The sequence below is a fragment of the Neofelis nebulosa genome, chromosome 14 (genome assembly GCF_028018385.1).
Source record: "Neofelis nebulosa isolate mNeoNeb1 chromosome 14, mNeoNeb1.pri, whole genome shotgun sequence".
NCBI lineage: Eukaryota > Metazoa > Chordata > Mammalia > Carnivora > Felidae > Neofelis > Neofelis nebulosa.
Genome location: NC_080795.1, coordinates 75824772 through 75847806, shown reverse-complemented (window position 1 = coordinate 75847806; position 23035 = coordinate 75824772). Strand labels below are relative to the sequence as shown.

At 52.1% G+C, this 23035-nt stretch overlaps 1 protein-coding gene across 7 annotated transcripts in view; it reads left to right on the top strand.

Annotated features, from left to right (window-relative positions):
• The window catches only part of ZFAT (zinc finger and AT-hook domain containing), a 287200-nt gene that overhangs the window by 141441 nt on the left and 122724 nt on the right, over positions 1-23035 (top strand). The gene's annotated exons all lie outside the window — the stretch shown is intronic.

Sequence of the window (23035 nt, the reverse complement as noted above, 5' to 3'; positions counted from 1 at the left end):
GGAACCGATGACTGTTACTGTCGGTGACGTGTCCGGTAGGCGGTGCCCACGGAGTGCGAGTCACAGGGGCACGTCCACGGGAGCTCTGGGCTCTGCAGAGAGGGTAAAACACAGCGTCCCCTCGGTGAGCTTGCGTCCTGGGTAGGACAGCAGGGTTGTGCATCACGAGATGTTAACAGGGAACGTACCCTTGGAGGGGAGGCGGCCTTCTGACGGGGGGGTCAGGAGGGAGCCTGGAGTCATGGTGTGCGTGGCATTGGCATTAATGGAGGGAGGCGTGGGCAGAAGTGCAGACGTTAGGGTGCTCGGGGCCCCTGTGAGGCACCTGCTGAGCCAGCAGTGGCTGGGGGGCTAGGTTGTGGCAGGCATTCTGGAAGAAAGGAAAGAACACTGGTGCTTCCTCCATTTATGTTCCTGGCTAAGCTTCATCTGAAGTAACTTGCTTTTTAAAAAATAGTTGTTTAATTTTGAGAGCGAGGGGGGGACGTGGGGGAGGGGCAGCGAGAGAGGGAGATAGAGTTCCGAAGCCCGATGTGGGGCTCAAACTCGCACCGTGAGACCATGACCTGAGCTGAAGTTGGGCGCTTCACTGACTTCGCGCCTGAAGTAACTTCTAAAAGAGGCTGAAGGAGGTTAAGTGAAGGTGGGCAAGGAGTGCTGTCTCTGCGGTGGGGCAGGTCTCGGGGGCGACCCTGTGGGAGGAATGAGCTAGCAGGACTGCACTGGAGAGGGGAGGGCCTCTGCTGTGGGCCCTGCTCTTGTCTGGTTCTTGTACCGCTTGTGAAGTCTTCAGACTTTGCCCAAGACTTTGAGTTCTTACTGTGTTTTGTACTGTGCTAAGCTTGTTACATGGGAGTAACCAGTTCTGGTTAAAACATAGGCTTTGGAATATGGCAGCCAGGGTTTGAATCCCAGCTCCTCCAGGCCTTAATAGCTTCCTTCTGCCTCAGTTTGCGTATCTGTAAAATGGGAATAAAACACAGCACTATCTCATATGGTTGCTTTGAGGATTGAATAAGGCAGGACTTTTAAAGTGCTCAGAACAGTACCTGCATTTGAAAAGCGCTCAGCAAACGTTAGCTATAACTTATTCGTAGCAGTATGGGAGCAGTACTGTTGTCTTCCTTCTTGTTGTGTATGTAAGGATAGCTAGACTGGGCAATCAGGTGTTTGTCCAGGGTTCTTTAGTTAGCAAGGGAGCCTAGCCTCTGAACCTCAGTCCTCAAGTCTCTTTACTGTAAACACCTCCCAACCGGGAAGTAAGACCCTAGCGCAGATCGGGGGCATAACTGAGTAACTGAGTAACTGATATTTACCAGACATCTAGGTTGGTGGCCAAGGCTCATTGCCAACATCTGCGCAAACTGTAGAAAATATAAAACGTTCTTTCCTTTGAAGAACGGCTCTTGAGGTGACTTTCTAGGCTGCATGGGCTAATGCAAATAATGGACTAGCACTCAAACAGGATAGGCCACTGGGAAGACACCTGTCCCACAGCAGAGGGCACGTCATTGCTGTGGGAGGCACGTAGGCCAGGAGTGCTGTGGTTTCAGAGCCATTGGCCTCCTGTTTCAGAGCCTGATGCCCTTTTGGCAAATAAAGGTACTTCTAGAACCGAGATGGTTGAGGGAGGAAGGATTAGAATGCACCTCCCTGCCCATAAAGTGCTGATTTCTGGTGCATTTGTCAACCACTGGCCCTGGGTTATGGGCTGTCCCCCCCGGCCCCCACCCCATGCACACCCCCACTCTCTTTTTCTCACACAAATAGTTAATGGTGGTTGCATGTTGTTTATTTGTTAAGTTTTTTACTTTATTTATCTTTTTATTTATTTATTTTTTTTAACGTTTATTTATTTTTGAGACAGAGAGAGACAGAACATGAACGGGGGAGGGGCAGAGAGAGAGGGAGACACAGAATCGGAAGCAGGCTCCAGGCTCTGGGCCATCAGCCCAGAGCCTGACGCGAGGCTCGAACTCACGGACCATGAGATCGTGACCTGAGCTGAAGTCGGACGCTTAACCGACTGAGCCACCCAGGCGCCCCTAACTTTTTTACTTTAATCCCTGTATAGTGTTCCTAGTTTCAGGCACACAGTGTAGTGATTCAGCACATCCACATGTCACCCGGTGCTCATCACAAGTGCAGCCCTCAATCGCATCCCCCCAGCCGCCTCCCCTCGGGTAGCCATCGATGTGTTCTCTGTAGTTAAGAGTCTGTTTCTTGGTTTGTTTCTCTCTTTTTTTCCTTTGCTTGTTTTGTTTCTTAAATTTCACATAAGAGTGAAATCAGATGGTATTTGTCTTTCTCTGACTTATTTCACTTAGTGTTATACCCTCGAGCTCCATCCATGTCGTTGCAAATGGCAAGATTTCATTCTCTTTATGGTTGACTGATACTCCATTGCACATACACGTATGTGTCCATGCATGCACACGCACACACACACACACACACACACACACCACACCAGCTCTTGTTCCAGTCACCAATTGATGGACGCTTGGGCTGCTTCCGTAGTTTGACTATTGTGGAAATGCTGCTATAAACGTAGGGGGGCATGTGTCCCTTTGAATTAGTGTTTTTGTATCGTTTGGGTAAATACCCAGCAGTGTGATTCCTGCATCACAGGATAGTTCTGTCTCTAACTTTTTGAGGACCCTCCATACCGTTTTCCAGAGGGGCCACACCACTTTGCCCCGTGGCCCTTGCCTCTTAATGAGTGGGGCCGGCTGTAGCGTTAAGAGAGCCCTGTGTGTACCTGCCCGAGTCCCGAGAATTTGAATCTTTGGGGTCATTCAGTGCTGTCTTCTTGAGGACCGGCTTTGTTTTTGTGGCTTCACATGATTTATCCCGCCAGCCTCCTCCTGAGAGACCCCTGGGCTTTCTGTGCGATTACGGCTGGAACTCAGGGTTCTCCTTTGCAAAACGTTCCTGCTGCTGCTTCCTTCAGATGTCAGACCTGGATCTAACTTGGGTGCAGCCTGAGTTCAGTCGGGTCTGTGGATTGTCTGCATTGACCTCAGGGTTTTCTTCCTAAAACAAAGTTTTTCAGTGTCTCCCCTTCAGAGTCAAGTGCCAAGTCCTCTCCTGGGCACTGAAGGCCCTTAGCAAAAAGATCTTTCCATGGAGCTCTACAGCATTGTTTTTCTGTGTCGTATTGTTGTCAGCTGAGCAAATTTAGGGTTGTTGCCAGTCTTTTGCTGTTGTAAATATTGCTTTCATAAATACGTCTGTGTGCAGGCATATATGTATGTACATGAGTGTATATGTGCGTGGGCACACATGTATTTGTGGACTTATGTTGTTACTTTCATAGGATAAATTCCTAGAAGTGTAATTGCTGGGTCAGGATGTATATTACATGTTGCCGAATTCCCCCTCCCCACCAAAAGCTCACACCGGTTCAGGTTCCAGAAGTGTCTCACAGTACCTATCTTGTTTTTCTTTTTAAATACCTGGAATGATGCAGAAAGTACTAAGAGGAAAGTAACAATAATCCAGAATTTCACTGCTTAGGTGTATTGACTACTATACTGTGTAAGAAAGAGAAGGAAGATCCTTCTCCGTTCTGTGTACACATATGTTTTTTAGAAATGGGGTCATGTATCATGTTCTGTGATTTCTTTTTTTACTCACCAATATAGCCGATAACATTTTCCATGTTAATATTTTTTTGTTTAACAAGCTGTTTCGTAGCACTTTCTGGATACTCCGTGTTTACTGCTGCTAGCTCCTCTAATTCTCATAGCAACCTTAAGAAGTAGGCATTATTGTTACTCTCATTTTATAGGAGAGGATACTGAGGCACAGAGAGGTTCAGGAGTTTGCTTAGATCACACAGCCTGTATGTGGTGGGTCTGGGTTCTGAACCCACCGCGGTGTGGCAGCTGTGCTATGCTTCCTGACCAAACTACTCAGTAAATGCGCATTTTTGTCATTTTTAAAGGACACCCAGCATTTCATCGTATGTGTGGGCCATATATTTTCCTTCATCGGTTTCCAGTTGATTGACATCCAAGATTGCTTTTCATTTTTCTCCCTGATTACAAAAAAGAAAACCACTACTCAGGGCGTCTGAGTCAGTGAAGTGTCCAACCAACTCTTTTTTTTTTTAATGTTTGTTTGTTTTTGTTTTTTTTTAATGTTTATTTATTCAGAGCGAGTGCTCATGGGGAAGGGGCAGAGAGAGAGGGAGAGAGACAATCCCAAGCAGGCTCCATGCTGTCAGCTCACAGCTCGACACAGAGCTCGAGCTTAAGACCCTGAGATCAAGACCTGAGCCAAAATCAGGAGGTGGACGGATGCTTAGCTGACAGAGCCACCCAGGTGCCCCAGGCATCTGACTGATTTTCGATCTCAGCCCAAATCTTGATCTCAGGGTTGTGAGTTCAGGCCCTGCACTGAACTCTGCACCAGGCTTGAAGCCTACTTAAACAATAACAGTGACAGTCCACAGGTGAGTGGTCTTGAGCATGCATATTAATTTTATTATTTGCATTTATGCTATTATGATCTTAGATGGATACCAGTAACGTAATTGCTTGGCTAATAAGGGTGTAGTTTACCTTTTGACACATATGCCTGTTGCCAAGCCGCCCCATAGACAGCATCTGTCAGTTACTTCCCCGACACATATGTGCCGAGGTTATTTTCCACGTTCATCATTGTCTTGTCGTTTGTAGCCTTGCTTTTTTTTCTTTCGCACTTTGCTGGAGTTTTATTTTTTATTTATTTATTTATTATTTTTTTTTAATGTTTATTTATTTTTGAGACAGAGAGAGACAGAGCATGAACGGGGGAGGGTCAGAGAGAGGGAGACACAGAATCTGAAACAGGCTCCAGGCTCCGAGCCGTCAGCCCAGAGCCCGACGCGGGGCTCGAACTCACGGACCGCGAGATCGTGACCTGAGCCGAAGTCGGCTGCTCAACCGGCTGAGCCACCCAGGCGCCCCGATTTGCTGGAGTTTTAAATGTCTGTATTGTCACTACATGTTCCTTTTAAATTTCTTGCCCTTTTCTTCATGGCTTAGAACACTTACCTCTACCCCCAAATAATAAAAAACGTGCTCCTATGTAGTCCTCTGTTATTTTTGTACGGTTGTATTGGTTACCTGTGTCTTTGATCCATCTGGAAATTGTATTTTTGTAAAAAGTTTAAAGTAAGACAGTTATATATTTGATCACTAAACATGGGCAAAAGAATTATGCTTAATAAATGCAGTTTGGTAGATAAGCTATTTCACATCAAAGGGTCCACAGAGGAAATAATAAGGGTCCGGTGCAAAGTCTAAGAAATACTTTAAAAGAGTAAAACTTCGTATTTTGAGAATAATTGCGCATGTATAGGAAATTGCCAGGATTGTCTAGAGAAGTCTCGTGCCCTTGACCCTGTTTCTCCTAAGGATTGTTTAGAGGTTGACACATGACATCAGAATGGGGACGTGGACAGTGAGATGACGTGTGTGGGTAGTTCTGTGTCACGTGTCACAGGGGTAGACATGTCAACCCACCCCCACCCCGGGCAACCACAGGTCTGTCCCCCAGCTCTGTAATTTGGTCATTTGAGGATCTTCTTTTTTTTTTTTTTTTTTAATTTTTTTTTTAATGTTTATTTATTTTTGAGACAGAGAGAGACAGAGCATGAAAGGGGGAGGGGCAGAGAGAGAGGGAGACACAGAATCGGAAGCAGGCTCCAGGCTCTGAGCTGTCAGCACAGAGCCCGACGCGGGGCTCGAACTCACAGACCGCGAGATCGTGACCTGAGCTGAAATCGGACGCTTAACCGACTGAGCCACTCAGGCGCCCCCATTTGAGGATCTTCTATCAGTTGAATCACATGGTATGTGACTGCTTAAGATTGGCTTGGAAAACCCCCTCTTCAGCCTCACTTTCATAATTTTATAGGTGAGGAAGTTGAGTCCAGTAGTGATGATGATCAGGCGGAGCCCCATGCCTCGTCCGAGGTAGGGTTGGGGTCCCATCCCACACCTGATCCTCACCCGTTGACCAGCCTGCTGTGCCACGGCCGTGTCTTAAAACCGGTCTCATTTCCACTCCATGGATGCAGATTTTATTCATTTCAGTGTACCTTTGTGAGCTTTATCTCTAACCTTATAAGAAATGAAGGCTCCACCCTGCGAGGTTCATGTTTATCTTCTGCTCTGTAATTAGTTCAGCCATGTCTCCTACAATGGCAGACTTGAGCAGTCCTTTCTAATAAGATTATCAGCGGCCTCCAGTAATAGCCATAGAGAAACTGGACTCGTGTTCCATTGATTTGAATGACCTAAAAGGACTTTAACAAATACCAAACGGAAAGGTAGAAGTTCTGGGAGTCTTTCCCTTTCTGGCCCCTGCCGAAGCCGCTGAAATATGCAGAAATGACCTTCTGTCCAACTGGCTTGTGGCTGCCGTCCATGTGTCCGTGTGACTGCTCCGGATCCTAGTTTGCCAAGCACAACGTTACAATTTGGAAAATTCTTGCATAATTGTTTTAATACATGGTCTGCAAAGAGCAGATTAGTGACATTTCAAACAGTTGACCTTGACTCTTTAGCTTGCTAAAACAATCACAAGAAAACAAAACAAGCCCTTCCCTTCGCTGAACCACGGCAAGTTAAAATAATACTTTTGATGTGTATTCAACATTTGTTTATTTTATTCTGCATATGAATAGTAAAAGAAACCAGGAAAAGAGATTTTTTTTTTTTAATGCCATTATGTGGAGCAGCTGGTGTTTTTGAAAAACAGTTTGCAGCCTACAGAAATCAATATGTCAACTTTATAAAAGTGACTTCTGAACCTGCCTTAGCTTGTTATTTCTGGGGTCATTTTCTGCAAGGAGAGTTGCAGAAATGGGCTCTTAACTCTTGTTAAATCTGTCCTAGAGGAGACAAGGCATTTATTTTAAGATATTCCCTAAGATGCCCCTGTAATCTTCATGGAGATTTTTTGTAACAATGCTTCAAGTGCCTTCTACTGCATTTGTGTTAGCAAAACAGCTGACTCGGTAATGGCTGCTCTGACTGAAAACGGTTTTGGGTGAGATGTGTTTGAAACTTTGCAGGTGGCAAGGCGGAGCAGCGTCAGTCTCTCGAATGGAACATTTTTCTCCGTGGAAAGCTGAGTAATGGTAACGGCTGGTTCCTCTTGCTGCCTGTAAACCCTGGTTTCACCCGTGCACCGGTCAGGTGGCTGGAAGCCTGGAGGTCATGTCTCCAGGCACACCCAGCCTTCGGCCTGCTGGGAAGTGTGGGCGTGTGTCCTCGCACTGTTAATATTCCCTCGCGGTGACACCTTGTGCTCCCAACTCCCCCGCTTCTCACCAGCTGCTCCTGCCCGGCTCCTGTTCGTCCTCTCATCACGTCACCCCCCCAACCCCGTCACTGTCCCCGAGTCTGTCAGTCAGCGGAGGCCAGGCCACACCCTTACAACAGGCCTCTCCCAAACTGCAGTGGCCTAACGGAAGCAAGCTCGCGTTCTCCTTCGGACTCCATACCTGCTGCCGGTCCTCAGGGGCTCTGCTCACTCGGGGTCCTGGACGGAGAGAGCAGCCCCCCGCCCCGGACGTGGCTGGTCACTGTGCAGGAGGGGAGGAGAGCCCTGCGTGGTTTCGTGTCAGCCTCGAAGTGACACCCGTCATTTCTGCCTGTGCATTTCGTTGGCCAGAGCTGATGTCGTGGCCCCACCGACTTCAAGGGGCCAGAAAGTGCCTGGGGTGGGGGAGAGCCGGAGGTGTTTGATGACTGTCACTAGTGACTGCTGCATGGCTCCCATCCACTTCCTTGGACTCACCCCCCAGCTGTGCTCTGTGACCTGCAGACGCCCTCCTTGCCCCCACCCCGTCCTGGGCTCCAGATCCGTTCGGGTGACCTACAGGCGGCTTGAGTGTGGGCTTGTTTGGTGCTGAGCTCACTGACTAGCTCCTTATAAATGGCCCCCCCCCCCCCCCAATATTCTGACTTGGTGACTGGCCCCACCATCCAGATGTCACCTCTGACATTGGTCATTTGTCATGGTCAGTTGACTTTTCCTGTGAGATATTTCTCCAATCCTCCTCTCTATCCGGCTGACGTTCGTGTGGGTCAGGCCCCATCATTCCCTCCACAGACTCTTTGATGGCTCTGGTCCGCGCCCTATTCCCATCCACGCTCTGTGTCGACCAGTGACTTGCATACACGTCCCTGATAAATATTCATTTTTTACCAATAAATTGCATTTTTAAAATTTAAAAACCAACTACAGCATCCTTTCTATAGGCCCACCACTGTACTGAGTGTCTTAGAAATATTAATTGATTTCCTCTTCATTAAAAACCCCATGAGGTACTTACTGATTTTTGTCCCCGTTTCACAGATTCGGAAACTGAGACAAGCACCCTCTCCAGTGTTACCCCGTAGTAAGTGGTGGGCCTGGGCTGGGAGCCCAGGCATTTTGCTCAAATCCCCATTTGCTGTAAGAACGTGTTTATGGTTGTTGTAAAACTCACGTAAAATATAAAATTCGCAAGGATGCGGTAAGAAAGGGAAAGAGGAGTTCTCCCATGTTCTCCCCGGATTTCAGTGGATTGTTTGAGACACGCCCTGGGTGCGTGCACTCTGGCTCTCCCTGCCGCTGGGGCCAAGTGCACGCTGCTTGCATCTGTCCCCTGAGGACTGGCTAGCTCTCCCTGCTGCTGTTCAGACAGTCCGAGCTCCTCATGAGCCTGCTGGGTTGTTTCTGCACAGCCTGACAGCTGCCCCCCCGCCCCGACCCCTTCCCATGTTACCCGTGTATGACTCTGTAACAGACTTCTGGTGGTGCCAGTACCCTGCACACTTGTCTCTTGTACGTTGTTCCCTTTGCCTGTGGAAAGGCCCCCTCCCCTCCGCCCTCTGAGTAGCCACACTCGCCTCTGGCCCCAGGCGCTTGCCCATCCCTCTGCCTTTGCACACCCATCCCTTCTCCGGGACGCCAGGGCCGTCTGGTGTTCATGTGCCAGCAGATGCCCACCCTCCTGCAGCTCCTGGCCTCACTGCTGTCTCAGGCTGGCTCAGCGTGCCCGTCCTTGTCCTCAGCCTCTGCCTCCCGGCAGCCCAGGCTGCTCACCCCGTGCCATGCGGCTCTCCTCGTGTTAGGAGTGTCGTATGTGTGTTTGTATCCCCACATGCTGATAGCTCAGCAGACAAGATCTCGTGCCGTCCCAGGGCCTGGTGCCCTGCACATGGCATAGAATCACTCATCACTGTCCTTTCTTTGCCAAAATCTAGAGCCAAACTCTGCTCCTTTATGGATTTGGCATAAGGAAGACCATGTTACGTACGTCGTGTGGGTATGTCATTTCATTACTCTGTCTCCAGTGTTCAGAACAGTGCCTGGTACACACGAAGTGCTCAGTAAATGCACGGATCCTTTAGAGCACAAACAGGAACTACAAAGTCTCTAATGAGCAGGAAACTCAAAGTTAGTTTTTCTAACTTCTATGTACGTTTCTACGTGGTGTGGGCCAGGTGACCTGGATCGGACCCAGTACGTGCTGCTGGCTGCCTGGCCAGCGCACCTGCTAATGGTCATTTCTGGACTCTGTGTTCTTTACACTTTGGGTTTCATCTCTCATTTTTCTCACCTATATTTGATGGTTGCCTGGGAAAGTTACCTCTCACTTGCTGGTGCTTCCCAGTCTTCTGAACTAGAAACCTGAGTTGCCCTTAATTCCTCCTCTGATCTCACCCCAGACTGCACTGTCATTGAGCCTTGCTGGCTTTTGTGCGCCCCTCTTCCCCGCCCCCCCCCCCCCCCCGAGCCACCCTGGGGCCCCCAGTCTCCTTCCTGACCTTCCTCCCTGCCCCAGGTCTAGCTTCCTCTTTGTCTTTCTTTCTTTCTTTCTTTCTTTCTTTCTTTCTTTCTTTCTTTCTTTCTTTCTTTCTTTCTTTCTTTCTTTCTTTCCCTCTCTCTCTATCTCTCTTTCTTTCTTTCTTAACAGGAGAAGTGTGCTGTTTAAGTTACTCATCGTTATCTTATTATTAACAAAATAAGGCACTGTGTTTACAGTCATGAAACAAGAAACAGTCTGGAGAAAAGTTGGGCTGGAGGGAAGGTGGGGAGGGTGCGGGGAGAAGATGGGGGGCAGGCACAGACTCAAATCTGCCCCTGTGGGGTTTGGGGTTCCCTTCCCACCCTGATCCAAGCGCTGTTCTGGATCTTCGGAGTCAGGTGCCAGTGGGACCTCCCAGGTACTGTCAGCCACAGCCTTTGGATCGGTGGCTCCACATCTCCACTGGCCCCCTAACCCCGCCCCTCCACAGAGCAGTGTCCAGCGCAAAGGTGACCCGTTGCTTTCTTGTTGAGCATCCCTCTGTGGCCTCCCTGTCCCTGCGAGTAGTGGTCTCCCCCCTGCCCTGAGACTAGATGCTGCATCTGGACCACTGCTGTGCACACTTGTGCCTACTTGTCTCCTGGCTCCTTTGGTGCAGGCGCCGTTTTCTTCTTAGGGAGCCCCCTCCACCCCCTGAGCCCGCCAGCTCTCTCTCATCAGGGTCAGCAGCTGGTAAACAGCTGCTCAGTGAAAATACCTGTGCGTGACCTTCATTACTCTGGTAGCTTCTGGTAGCTTTTAAATGAAGTTCAGATGGGTGATAACAGGGTAGGTGATCAGACTGCTTTAGGGGAGGAAGAAAGCATGGGACCTATAGCTGGGAGCCCATGGGGAGCTCTGTCGGGCCCCAGCAATGAGTGTGAATCAGGCTGGGAAATTCTACAGATGTGTGTTTACATGCTCGCAGAATTTCCAGAGGCGAGCTAGTCCAGAGCTTCCATGGGTCAGTAGCAGACACACCCAGGTCAGCGGGCCCGTGATGCTCACTGGCCCCGTCTGGGCTCCACGGAGGTGCCTCGTCTGGCCGCGCCCAGCCGCTGCCAGGGCCCTGAGCATCTGTTCTAATCCTCCTGCTGGACACCAGGGTAGGGCAACCATCTCACTGCAGATGAAGAAAAAGAGGCTTTGCCACCTGGAGGGAGTTGTCCAAGGCCAGCTGGTGATTACCTGAATCCCTTAGACTTCTGACCTCAAGCTCTGGTCATGTGGATCAAGCTATCTCCTGGGATGCTGGCCCTCCGACTCGCCACCCTGCCATGGCCCAGAGTCACCTGAATTCAGACCTCCAGTCCTGTGGGAATGAAGTCTCCAGGTGTGAGACACAAGTAGGGCTCCTGACTTGCTGTGTCTCTCGGGCAAACCAGGGGTGCTCAGTGCCTTTTCTTGCAGTGGGAGGAGAGAGCAGAGGAGGAACAAACAATCCCACCTAAGTGGGATGTTATGCCGGGACTTTTGAAGGAAGGCGTTCTTGTTCAGCATCTTGGCGGCCTCCTGGGGCCGTGCTGGCTGCGAGTGACTGTGCTGGGGAAGCCGGTTCTCCTGTGTCAGGGCCAAGGGCACAGCCCACTGTGTCTTTATGTGTGAAGTTCGGTGGGCTGCCCACTGACTGCATCCTGGCGTGGAGGGACTTGAGAGGGTGTGATGGAGGCCGTGGCACCTGGGCTTTCCTGCTACTTAATGCTTTTTCCCAAGACAAGGAGCTGCTGTGCCTTGTGACCCTGTATGAACGAACAGGAGCTCGGTCTCTCCCGGGAAAACCCCCGATGGCTGAGAAGTCCTGGGATGGGTGGCCAGACTTACTGCTGGGCCTGGTGCTTCTGGCTAAAGCAGGGGGCTGGGCCCGGTGCTTCTGGCTAAAGCAGGGGGCTGGGCCCGGTGCTTCTGGCTAAAGCAGGGGGCTGGGCCCGGTGCTTCTGGCTAAAGCAGGGGGCTGGGCTTGGTGCTTCTGGCTAAAGCAGAGGCAGGGCAGGGCAGGACCACATGTCTGTGGTGTACATCCTGGAGGGCTTCCTGAGGAGGGGGCCATGAGCTATATGTCTGAGGATGACCTGGCATTTATGTGTGCAGAGAGGAGGTGAGACAGGCATTTCCTTTCCTGTGGCTCCAGCACAAGCCTGCAGGTGCGGTAACATAGCAGGAACTGGGGTCACGGGGAAGACAGAGGCCTCCTGCCCTTCCTGTGCTTCTTCTCATGGCTGTCACTGCACGGGGCCGCTGCTGGAAGCAGGTGCCTGCCTGGCTTTCCTCTGGAGCCAGGCAGCCGGGAAGATGCGAGAAAGCCTGAGGGGAAGCACAGAAGCGAGAGTGATGCGTATTCAGCAGGTCCGATGGAATTGTCGTGGGCTAATAAGTTCCTTAAACTGCTGTCTTAGCAGTGTGGAGCGAATTGGTGCCAGAGTCCCAGAATATAATCCCTTATCAGTCTGCTGTTCTGACGACTGTTCTGAGCTTTTTATTAATGTGGCTGATAACACTTACTCTCTGGGGTGTTCTGAGATTTAATTAGTGCTTGGGCAATTTAGAACAGGTACTTTGGAATATTAGTGCGGTGTTAATTATACATGAGTGCCTATGAGCTAATTTCTTCAAATGTGTGATTGCGAGCAGGCTTAACTCTTCATCTGCCCTTTGCCAAGTCAACCTGCCTGGTGTGAGTGTTACCACACGCAGGGGGCGCTGTGAGGGCCTGTGGGGAATTGAGGGATACGAACACAGACACGGATCCTGCAGCTGAGAGTGTGGACTTGGGGAAAGGAACAGCATCCCTCCCAAAGGAACCCCTCTGGGACAGGAGGGGACGGCGAGCAAGGAGATATTGTGTCAGAGGGGCTTAGTTTCTCTTCGTAAGGTCAGAGAAGCTCATCAGAGTTCGGGGTGCGTGTGGCGTGTGGCGTTAGGGGCTGGGAAGAACAGGAGTGTTTTTGCAGCTCTGCTGTGGGTCATTCATTGATCCAGTGGAAGCGGCAGTCACCGCTATCTACGTACCAGGCGTGTGGTTGTTGCCGGTGATGCGATGGCGAGAGAACAGCGTTTGCGCAGGAAAGTCGCTCAGAGTTCGGTGGTGCAGGCGGAGAACCAGACCGGCACTTGGAGGTATGCGGGAGGAGCACCCACTGAGGTCACACGGGGTCTGGAGGGAGCTCAGAGGAGTCAGTGGGAGAGGGTGTGGGGGAGTCCCGATGAGGGTCTATAGTATCCAAATTCAGCAGTGGCCTTGGGAGTGGCAAGAAGGGTACAGAGTCCAGAGCTCTGGTGGAAATGGGATTCCCAGGGCCTGGTAGAGGTTGGACGGGGCGAGAGGCAAGAGGGAGTGAGTGGGTGGTGGCCTGGGTCTTGGCTTGGGTGCTAGGGTGGAGGACGGGCCCTGCCAACCTGAGAACCCCAGGGAGAAGCAGGTTTGGGGGAGAGAGGACAGGTTCCTTGTGGTCACCTGTTGAGTTTGGCAGACTGTGGGTGTCCAAGGGGATGTTATCTACCTGGCTGTGGAGCCGGCAGGAGGGCTGGGCTGGAGCCCTAGCCCTGGGGCCATCAGCCTATGAGGGCACAAGTAGACGGTCATCAGGGGACTGGGCAGAAGTTCCTGAGGAAGGCCACTTCTAAGGGAGAGGAGGACAGGTCAGCGATGATAGGTGAGGCAGGGAGACGAAATGAGATGAAGCTGGGATAGAGGCCATTGTTCTTGGGTCTGAGGAGTGTGGCTCATGCTGACATGAAGGTGACATGGGGCCAGAAAGAGGAGCCATCTAGGGTGACTGAAAGGATCTCTGCGGGGAGCTGGTGGGACATGGCCAGGAAGCAGGTGCCACACTTGAATTGGCAACCTGAGGGTTTAGTAAAGGGATTCCCCATCAAAGTGTGGTCATGGGGGAGACTGTGGATAGCGCGGTAGTGGGGTGCTGTTTACGCCCCAGGTATAGAGACAGAGGGGGAGAGTGGCCCCTGAACTCCAAGGCCAGTCTGTGGCCGAGGAAGCAACCTCAGACAAGCTGGTGACCAGGAGGGAGCCCAGATCTCCTGCCATTGCCTCCTCCATTGGCCAAACCCAGCGGGAAGCCAGAGGGCAGTGGACCCCCTGGGTGAAGGACAGAGGGTGGGCCTGGAGGGGCAAATGGGAACTTTCTAGAACACTGAGGACACTGGAGTTTTGCCCATTACCCTTTTTTTTTTTTAAGTTTGTTTTTGAGATAGTGAATGGGGGAAGGGACAGAGAGAGGGAGAGAGAGAGAGAGGCAGAGAGAGAATCCCAAGCAGGCTCTGCACAGAGCTTGATGAGATCTCACGAACTATGAGGTCGTGACTTGAGCCAAAATCGAGAGTTGGACACTAAACCGACTGAGCCACCTAGGCACCCCGCTCATTACTCTTAAAATGGGACCCATGCTGGGTGTCTGCTCCCTGCCTCAGGTTTGTAGTCAGAGCGCCCCCCTGCGTGCGAGGGCACCAGGCCCTGCCGTGGGGGGTGGGTCTTAGCACTGTGGGCGTGCCCACTCTTCTGGGAACATCTGCTTCCACATTAGGTGTCGCATTCCACCTTGCACTGTGCCATAGCTCTTTTAAACACCGTCTTTTCAAAAGGAAATGAAATATAAAGAATTACGCCAATGTGCTGGGGTTGAAAAGCTATAAGGCACAGATGTCAGGAAATTAGAAGTTATAGTTCCCGGAACGTCAGTGACTCGACAGGGCACACTGGGCCGGGGGGCAGGTGAGGCAGTCTCCCGCCGCAGCTCTCTTGTGTTAGCACAGACCCAACGGAACCACGGGGACCGGGCGTCCCGGCCCCAGACCGGGGGTGGGTACGCACGGGCACCAGCCCCACGGCAGCACGCGCGGCCCGAGGGACGGCTGTGCGTGCTTCACTGTGCAGCCTTTCCCTTGCTTGAACAGTGATTCGCTTTGCACGCACAGACCGTAAGTTTAGAGAGCTCCCGACCGATGCAGCTGAAAGAGTGTCGCTCACGCCCCGCGCTCTCCGCCCTGGCCACTCAGGGCAACGGCCGTCGTCGAAGTGGTACTTGGCACAGCCCTTCGGCGTGCGTCCTCATCCGCTCGTTTTCAAGGTGTTTTCAGGGCCCTGCAGAGGTGCTAGCGGCTCAGGGTGGACGGGTGGGGGCGCTGATGTGGGAGGTGGCGAGGGGGACCCCACCCGTTTCAGCCAGAGAAATCACGCCCCTTTGCCGACTGTTTACGTTGAAATTGCTTACATAATTCACCTGACAGTGGTCCTGCCGCTCGACACCCTTGATGAGCGCCTTCCTGCTGCAGTGAGAGTCATGCTGGGATTCAGACAGTGAATGTCTACACAGCGTGGTGTGAATTTGACGGACGGGGCCCCTCAACTGAGGGCCTCATGTTCCGGAAGAGCACGGTCATTAGAGCCTTGGAGTGAAAAGCGAAACATAAAAAGATTGGCTACAGGGGCACACGGTGCATACGGTAGTCGAGTTACAGGTGCTCGTTAAGTTAATGCTCAGGAAAGTGCTTTCCACACTGTAGAGCACCACGCGGAAGGTGAGGTGGGTGGTCTTATCTAAGTACCGGTGGAGTTTCTCTGTCTCTCCGCATTGTTGACCGGAGGAAAACTACCAGACAGACACAGACCACCGTGAGATGTTTCCGTCCGAGCCCCAGTGCTGCTGATGGGGTCAATGCTGACCTTTCCTCCTGCGGCCTGGCTGGCCTCCCCCCAAGACCCGCTGGGGTGTGATGGGAGCCAGTGCAGTCTGCCTTTTACGCACCTCGGGCAGATTTCAGCTATCGATCTCACTAAAATTACATCCTGTTTTCTGTTAGATCAAGAGTGTTTTCTGAAACAGCTCGGTGAAGATATTTTAGACATCTTGTGCAATTTGAAGATAAAATACGACCTTACGGTGAATTGTGTAATTAACACCTGTGTACAAAGCAGGCCGTTTGGAAGGTGGTTCACCTTAAAAGCAGCATCAGGAAGCTTGGGGTGTAACCTGGGTACTTCCTTCCCCCAGCCCCCAATCAGTGTCTTTATTTCCCACACTGGATGCTATTTATTAAGAGACATCGATTTTCCAGCCATTCCTTGTCAGGCACCCTGCGGAGGCCCAGGGGGTGAGCTGGGCATTCCCTGAAACAAGGGTGAGTAAACGATCCCAGATTACCCATTGGTGTCAGGCTGGGCGCCCTGCTGGCAGCTGGGCTTCCCTGAGCGTCTCTGTCTCAGAAGAGCCATGTTAGTGCCTTGTTTGCTGTAAGAGACTTCAGTCTGTCTCAGTGCAGGGGAGACAGACCTTTACCTGTGCGAGCAGTGCTGAAACTCTTGCCTTCCTCGCTTACCAAGAATGGCCTTTTCCCAACGAGGAGCTTGGCTGCAGAGTGGAGGAGCTGGGCATGCCCCCCACGAGCTGGGATGGGATCTTCGATGCCGGGCCCCGGGTGCAGAGGCTGGCCCGGCCGTCTGTTGTGCTAGGGTCTCCAGCTGTGCGGCTGACTGCGCCGTGTGCCTTAGTGTGGCCGGCAGATTGGCGGGGGGCGTGGGACGTGATGGGGAGCACAAGGCCTCTGAACCGCTGATGGGGGCTCGACCGAGGGCACACTGAGCAAGTGCCAGCCTTTATTTCCCCCCTTAGCCTTCCGCACAGATGCGCCAGGCCCCCATTAGAGGGAAATGGGTTGGGGGGAAAGAGGTTGTTGAAGGGCGGTGTTCGGGTGCCGTGGTCCGTGAGCGTCTGTAAGCCAAGCACTTTCCCCAAGGAGAGAGCAGAGAGAGGGCCAGGCCCGTGTGTCCTCACGGCCATCTGAAGACAACATTGGCCACTGTGGGGCCCGGCTGTTTGGTTGGTTTCTGTCCATGTGCTCTATCAGGGGCGGGAGAGGGCAGGGAGAAGGCCTCACTCTGTTGCACACAGACTCAGGGATGATACTGGGTTTGCCTCCTAATGGGGGAGAGGGTCTCTTGGTCCTGTCACCTCTCCCCCTCACTGAGCCTTGTCTTTGTTATTTTTTAATTCTTTTTAATGTTTTTTTTTTTTTTTTTTTTTTTTTTTTTAATTTTTGAGACAGAGAGAGACAGAGCATGAGCAGGGGAGGGACAGAGAGAGAAGGAGACACAGAGTCCAAAGCAGGCTCCAGGCTCTAGGCTCTGAGCTGTCAGCACAGAGCCTGATGCGGGGCTCAAACTCACAGACTGCGAGATCATGACCTGAGCTGAAGTCGGACGCTCAACTGACTGAGCCAGCCAGGCTCCCCGAGCCTTGTCTTTATAATGGGCTTAGGGACCCAGCAGCTTCATGAGGGGCCGAGGACCAAAGACGGTGATGACAGTGTAGCATGCTGAGGGCGGGGTCACTGGTCAGTGTTGGCTCATCTGTTGAGTGGGTGAGCCTCGGAGCTCTCTGCAGGTAGGAACGGGCCTGGTTCTTCTCGGGTCCCCGGAGCCTGGCACAGGGCCAGGCACCCAAGGGGCCCTCTGTTGTTCTCTGCTTAACAAATGGCCGACTCTGCTGCCTTGTGAAGCGTGAGGCCCTGCCCTCTCTCCACTTTATCGAGTCCCTGCAGCGTGTCAGGCACTGATAGGCTTCCTGCACAATGGGCTAAATCCTGCCGTGCTCATTGTGCTTAGATCCCTGGGGAGGGGTGGGCAGACAAATAAATAAATGAGCCGTGTCACAGTGACCGTCCTCACTGGTAGGAAATGGTTGTGTGAGTTGTGTTTGTTAGATCAGAACTAGCTCACTAGACTCCACGCTGTGGACCTGCCCAGCTCCCGCGTGCCTGATTGCCTTCTAGCTTACTCTGTGATATACCTATTTGTCAAGTCTTCAATATCCTGAATGTCCCCACTAGCCGTAAACTCCAGGAGGCAGGGGTCTTTCTCTGTTCCATACACACAGTGTCCCAAATGCCTAGGACAGCACGCGGCTCTCCATAATTATCTGTGGAGTGAACTGTTGGCTCGTAAAGAACAAATACATTCTGTAGTCCTTTGATAATTCCAAGGAACTACTTATTTCTTTTGTGCATAAATGATGTTTTGTTTAAGAAGCACGGACACGGAGAAAATCTGGAAAAAGGAGGAGAACGAGAAGAAGTCAGCTTACAAAGAGAATGTTTTATTAAGTGGTAGAAAATTATTGTTGAACTTGCTATTAGAGATAGAAATTCTGTTTTCAGAAGAGCAGTGTTTGACATGAATACTTAACCAGAGTGAGGAGAGGGTAACTAGGAAGCAGGCAGAGAAACTGAAGAGACAGGCTTTGAAGTCAGGCCAAGGTTGACTTGACCCTCCCAAGTCCACAGCCAGGTGGAGTCCTGAAAATAAAAGTGAACGTGTCCATGGAACCTGGTGGTTTAATTTGCCTCGGCTTCCAGAAATGCTGGGTCTGGAGCGAGTGTTTCCACGCTTGTGCCTGAAGGAAGGACAGTGCTGGGAGACTGGGTGGCGAGTGTGGGCTGAGAGCCGGGACTTCTCAGGGAAGTTTCCTCGTGAGGTCTTGGAGCTCTCTCCTCTCTCGACTCCCAGAGGACCCGTGATGTCGGCCGTAGGGCCCACGCCTATGATTTTACCGCCAGAGACTGGGAACCAGGACCCCCCCCTCCCCCCCGCCATGCTGCACAAATGCTACACGTCACATCCAGAAACAACAGGAGACTGGATGGAGGGAGACTTGAGAAGCAGGCGGCGGGGGAGGAAGTGGGGAGACCCTCAGGCGTGCCTAGTGCTACTTTCCACAGATAAAAGGTGAGCACCTACTGTGTGCCAGAGCTGTGGCTGGGAATGAAAACTAGGTGGTAGTGCCGGCCATGATAGAGCCGGGCCGGGGGCTGAAAGACGCGTGGCTTCCAGGGACGCCACAGACAACCCAGGATTTCTCCGTGTAGACGTCTGCGTTCGTAGCCCGGAATCTCTGGGTAGCGTCCAGGGTTGTGGCCTGTGTCTGCCGGTCTTTATTCAGCCTACCGGCTTGCCCCTCTCATGCATGGTGTTTTACCTGGAGTTATTTGCTCCTCCCTGAATGCACGTGCTGCTTTTTCCGTGGGAGCCTTGTTCTTTCCATAGTGCTCCAGTGCCCCAGGGATCATGTCACATCATCCCCAAGAATCATTCCCAAGGCTGCTGAGGACAGTGCTTACCGTGTGGTGCCCGAGTCCACGGGAAAAGAGTCTTTGGAAGCTCTCGAGAATGGAATGTAGCTGAATGGGCTGTGGTTCCATGTTGGGTGAGGCCACAGAGAATTGATGAAGGATGTACATTTGGGGAAGTCTTCAATGGGGAGTATCTTAGCATCTGTTCCCCCAGATGCAGCCTTGGCTGTGGACAGTTTATAGGATGGTGATCCCAGGCAGCAGAAGTGAGGGAGTGGGGAGGTGCGATAGGGACGGAAGAGAGCCAAGGGTTTGTTGTTGGGCTCACTCCTTTGGTCAGTGAAACCTCGGCTCTTCCAGAATCTTGAAGCTTCAGATGGCTTCCAGAATTGTCCACCCAAATCAGGAGCCCAGAGTGGTCATGTGTTGGCTCCCATCCCTCATTGGTTGAGGGTTGCCCTCCGCCATATTGAACCGTCTTCACCTCTGGGCTGCAGGGGCTCAGCTAGGACGCCAAAGGACACCCTGTGCAGCAGAGGTGGGATGCTGGAAGACCAGGTAAGTGTGAGCTGCCCTCTGTAGCTGCTGCCAGAGTCGGGTGTGGGCCAAGGGGACACAGCGAGAGCCCCACTGGCATTTCAGTCAGGGAACCAGAACTCGCACAAAGCACAAACTGGTCTCTGGTGTCCGTCCAAGAGGGAGGAGGGTGCATAGTGTTCCATCCCCCACTGTCTTACTCGTATTTTTCTTTCACTGCCCCATATTGCTCATTCCTCCACCCCCTTTTCTCCCTGGCGCATCCTTTCCACAGCCATGCTCCTCAAGGAGAGGCTCTATCTCCCTGGGAGGGGCTTCGAATTTAGAGATGCAAACGTTGCCTAGTCTGATCTCCCAGGTGTTGCAGACTCTTCCCCACAGTGTGACAAATGGTATCTGAAGCTTCCTTGAAAACCGTCATCGGAAATGCATCACCAAAAACCACCCTTTCCTTGTTGGACAGATCTGACTGCTGGAAATTTCTCTCTTCTGCTGAAATCTGTTGCTGACTTGTACCCACTGGTTCTCACCTGGCTTTTTGGAGCACAGCCGTGCAGGTCTCCTTTGTCCCCTAGGGTAGGCCCTTTCTCTGCTACAGGCCTATGTCAGGCTCATAAAATAAGGAGGCACGGACCCATCCTGCAGGAGAGTCACAGCACAGTGAGGCATCTGAATAGAAAATCGCAAAGCAGTATGGGAAGTCCAGCCATTGCTGTGGTGGTATGTTGGTTATATGTGTGTGTGTGCGTGTGTGTGTGCCTTTCAGTTTGTCATTCGGACAAGCAGAGGATGTGGCGTGGGGGTGTTGTGTGTTACCTGTGTGCAAGGTACAGAGGGGTATTTGGTCAACTTGTCACCCAGTATTGTAGCCCAAAGGGGTGAGCAGTAGGTACTCGTGGGTGTGTATTTGAGTCATGGCCTTGAGGGTTCAGGGGTCGCGGGAGAGAAGATTTATGGCAGATCTTGGAGTGCTTTATCTGGTACTTTCTCCTAGTGCAGACGGGAGGGAAGCCATGGAAGGGTTTGAAGGGGTGCAGTGACAGGGACAGATGTGAATTTTGAAGCGATTCACTCTGGGATCAGGAAGGAGAATGGTTTGGAGGTGTGTCAGTCAAGATGACTTTTAGCAGAGGCACCAACTGAAGACATGTTTGTGGACGAGAATGGGTGTTCATTGGGGTAAAGAGGCATCTGGGGACCAGTGGTTCCAGGGCGGGCTCAGCCGCCATCACAGTCTCAGGAGCCGTGTTTCCCTTTGAGATCCTCGAGGCATTGACCCGTCTTTCGCTTGCTCTCCTGTAGTTCCTGGGTGTTTACCTCTGTTCCGAGCAGTGCACACGGCAATGCCTGGCCGAAGAAGAGGGACGTTTCTTTCTTCTTAGGGAAGAAAGCTGCTCCCAGAAGCCCCCTGGCAGCCTCTCCCCCAGACCCCCTTCGCCACATGAGGTCCTGTAGCCCCAGCGGCCGGGTGGCTGTCCCCGGAGTGGGAGGGGCACTGCCCTTGAGGCAGGCACGGGCACCGGGGGTGGGTCTGGAGGCCGGAGCGAGGGCACTGATGGGGGAGGTGAGATTCTTACCGTCTCCCCTCCTCCCCCTGGGCCAACCCAGGCTCTTCCAGATCCTTGTGTGCTCTGTCCACCGTCCTCATGGTGCTCAGCTCTGCGGTGCGTTCCAACATAGGATGCCGGCAGCAGAGTCAGGATCTAGTTTATCCAGGGCACAGCCAGGAGCTCCCTTCTGCTTGTGCAGGCTAACGCTGTGTGTGTACTTTTGGTTTTTTAAGTTGATTCGTGCTGTTAACCCGGGTTCTGCTTATGGCAGGCTCAAATTCACAGGGTGCTGCTCTTGTTGTTGTCGTACGTGAACATATCTCTTCCTGCTGTGTCGCTCATGAATTGAATTGTATCCCTTGGTGAGTCTGTTTATAAAGTGAAGCATGATTTTAAATGCAAACAGTCCCTTGGTAAGTTGTTCTTGCCTCTTCATAGCATCCAGTATATTCTCCTGTTGCTTATGCACACGTGTCACCCGCGTGACTGTGACGCAGGCAACTTTAGGCTCCTTGAAATGTTTTTAATACAGCCACTAAAAAATGATCTAAAAACATTCCCGTCGGGCCTGATGCAGGTCAGACGTCACAGGATGTAAGCACTGGCAGTGACTTCGCAGGTCACTCGTTTTGCCCTGTTTCTTCTGCTCCTCAGGGGTCGTCTTGCTCTTCAAGGGGTGGACCTGTATGATGGTCCTTGACTTCTCCCCTTTGGCCTTGGACAGTAATGCACAGTCTGTGTGATTCACGATCTCATCTGCTGGTTTTTCTCTTCGCTTCAGCGTTAACAGGCTTAGTACTGACGCTAATTACGTGACTAAGGACCTGCTCCGGTCCATTAAATTCCCTAAGACTGCTTCCATCAGGTTGAAACATGTTCCAAGTACTTGGTGTATGGGGACAAACGTAAGTGTTTGTCTTGATCAGTCTGCCCCATTAGCCACGTTTTTTTCCTGGCGTCGTCTTGGGAGCGCTTTCCTCCCCCCAGCAGCCTTCCCCAAGAGTTTGTGTCTCCGCATTTTATCTTGTCCCGTTGGTTGGTACATTTATGTGCGGGTCTGGCTGTCGGCCGACCTGCATCGTGGGAAGCAGGGACGTACGGAGCTGCCGGCGCTTTCCGGGCCCCTACTGTCCGTCCGCCTGTGCGTCTGTCCTGCAGCCATGCACCCGCCCCGCGTGCGTCTCTGCCAAAGGGCTGTGTTCCTTCCACTTGTCACGACGTCCCGAAGAAGGGATTCTGGGGCAGGTTAGTTCAGGTCTGTGTGTGATTCCAAGACCAAAAACTCCTTCCCCTTCCTTCCTTCCTTCCTGTATCTCCTCTGGAATCCGGAACCGCATGCATTCAAGCGATCACGCGTCCTTTTATTCCTCACTTTGGTGTTGAAGTCTTTCTTCCCCCTCAGGCTACTGCCAAGCGTCACCGTGCGATGTCGGCCGCCGTTCCTTCTGTGGCTGGCGTCTCCGTTCTTCAGTGGGTTTAAGTGTCCTTTGAACCCACCCAGTTCACCCTCCCCAGTGGCGGCAGATGTTTAAAGCACAGATACCGGTTAGCCCTCCTCCCACATAAACTGTGGCTCACCGTTGCCTTCCTTGGTGGCAGGGGGGTGCTGTGGGTGAAATGTGGCCGCAAACACGTTTCTCTTGGCTCTCCCATTGTCTTAAGAAGATCTTTTAGATTAGGGCCGACCTTGAAGCATCTAAAGATTTCATGTAAAAAATTGGAATTCCCAGTCTCTCTCTGAACAGCCCAAAGATTGGATGACCTTGTCCTACGACCTGACAGGGTGGCCCCAGCCGCAGCTGGGGCCTGTGCTCCGTCACCTGAGTCCTGCTTGGCGGCTTCCCTTGCCCACACTGCTAGACTGGCATCCGTGGGCACTGGAGTTTCCTGCCCTGCTCTCCCTGAAGACGGTCCCAGACCTCTCGGGGGGCCTTCGGGCCCTCTGGAACCTAACTTTCACTCCCTCCGCTGGTTTTATTTCCACCTCCCTGCTTCTCCATGAAGCTATACCCACACAGCACACACGCTAAGCTAA